At 36.9% G+C, this 2,087-nt stretch overlaps 1 pseudogene; it reads left to right on the top strand.

The window, feature by feature from the left end:
* The first annotated feature begins 318 nt into the window (after positions 1-318).
* LOC128071149 (transcription factor BTF3-like) lies at positions 319-1,607 on the top strand (annotated as a pseudogene).
* Positions 1,608-2,087: the final 480 nt, after the last annotated feature.

The raw sequence follows: 2,087 nt of genomic DNA, 5'->3' as shown, positions 1-2,087 counted from the left end.
ACTTTCCTAAAAATGTTTAAAACTATATATTGAAAGAGCAGAGACTTCTGTGCCAGAGAATAACAACTCAGAATAACCAACATCAATACATAATTACTAGATTTTAAAGAGGGAAAAAAATTCCTTTGAGCATTTTGGCAAAAAGGCCACATTACTTATAAAGGGGAGAGAATTAGATCATTATGAGATGTTGACAGCAACACCGTATCCTAGAAGAAAACGGATATAAAATATATTTAAGATAGTCAAGGAAAGAAAATGTGAACAAAAGGTTTTATGTATAGCATAACCTTTAAAGGCACAGACAAATCTATCAACATGCAGGAACTCAGAAAATATTGTTCCTATGACACCTTCCCAAGAAATCTAGAGAATGAACTTCTGATACCAGAATGGAAAGTATGAAATAGATATGAAAGATGATGAAAATACTAATTATCAAACCTATAGGATAGAGCAGCAGCTACAGAAAAAGTTAACTTTTAGAGTATAAAGATTTAAAATTAGTGTACTTATGGTGTAGCTACTCTGGAAAACAGTGTAAAGTTTCTTCAAAATGTTAAAAACAGAACTATGATCCAGCAGTTCTACTTCTGGCTTTTTATCAGCAGAACTGAAAGCACTAACTTGAAAATATACATGCACTCCCATGTTCTTTGCAGCACGGGACATGGAAGCAACCGAAGTGTCCATCGATGAATGAATGGATAAAGAAAATGTGATATATACACACAATAGAATATTAATCATCCATAAAGAAGTTTTGTCATTTGTGACACCATGAATGGACCTGGAAGATTATCATGCCAAGTGAAATAAGTTGGACAGAGAAAGATAACTATTGAGTACTATATGATCTTACTTGTATGTGGAATCTAAAAAGACAAAATGGTAACAAAAACCCAAACATATAGATACAGAGAAAAGATTTAGTGGTTTCCAAAGGTAAAGGGTTAGGGTCAAGGGTAAAAAGGGTGAAGGTGATCAAGAAGTACAAACTTCCAGTTATAAAATAAGTCACGTCTAGCTGCCATCTCGCATCCCCACATATGTGTGCCTAATCTCAGCTGGTCTGCCCAAGACCATCTGAGCACCAAACCTAGTCCCCAGCACAGCCCCATTTCCGCTCCAACAAGATGAAAGAAGACTATCATGAACCAGGAGAAAGTTGCCCGCACAAGTGTGCACTGGTGGGAAAGGAACTGCTTGCAGAAAGAAGGTGGTTCATAGAACAACCGCGGTAGATGACAGAAAATTCAGTTCTCCGTAAAGAAGTTAGGGTTAGACAATATCCCTGGTATTGAAGAAGTGAGTAGGTTCACAAATCAAGGAACATTGATCCACTTTAACAACGCTAAAGTTCAGGCATCTCTGGCAGCAAACACTTCCACCATTACAGGCAATGCTGAGACACAGCAGCTGACAGAAATGTTACCCAGCATCTTAAACCGACTTGGTGCAGATAGTATGACTAGTTTGAGGAGACTCGCCAAGCTCTGCCCAAACAATCTGTGTACGGAGGCACCACTTGCCAGAGAAGAAGATGATGATGAAGGTAAGGTCTAGTGGGTAATTTTGATGAGGCTCCCAAGAAGGCAGCAAACTGAATTGAGTCAACTTCTGAAGAAGATGAATCTTAAGGAAGTTACTGGGAGCTGCCATTTTATGTTATGACTGCTTTTGAAATTTTGTTTATGGATCTGATAAAATCTGCGTCTCTAGTGTCTTTAAGCCCAGCCACTGGACACTGCAGTTCTTTTCAGTTTTTGCTTATATACGGTTCATTCTTAGCAGCTAATTAAGATGGAAAGCCTAAGAATGAAGTTTGAAATAAAGATGAATGAAGTTCTTTGCTTAAAAAAACGTCACAAGGAAAAAATGTAACTGTGTGGTGATGGATGTTAATGATTATTGTGATGATCATTCTGTAATATAAATATTGAAGCATTATATTATACGCCTGAAACTAACACAATGTTATGTGAAGTATAACTCAAAAAAAAAAATTATCACTCCCAAATGTCAGTGGTGCAATGGTTGAGAAACCCTGATTTCAGTCATTTGATTAAAAATAGCTGAAAGAAATG

This window comes from Budorcas taxicolor, unplaced genomic scaffold, assembly GCF_023091745.1.
Source record: "Budorcas taxicolor isolate Tak-1 unplaced genomic scaffold, Takin1.1 scaffold212, whole genome shotgun sequence".
Taxonomy (NCBI): Eukaryota; Metazoa; Chordata; class Mammalia; order Artiodactyla; family Bovidae; genus Budorcas; species Budorcas taxicolor.
Note: the sequence above shows the minus strand (reverse complement) of the source record. Positions and strands in the feature narration are given on the sequence as shown.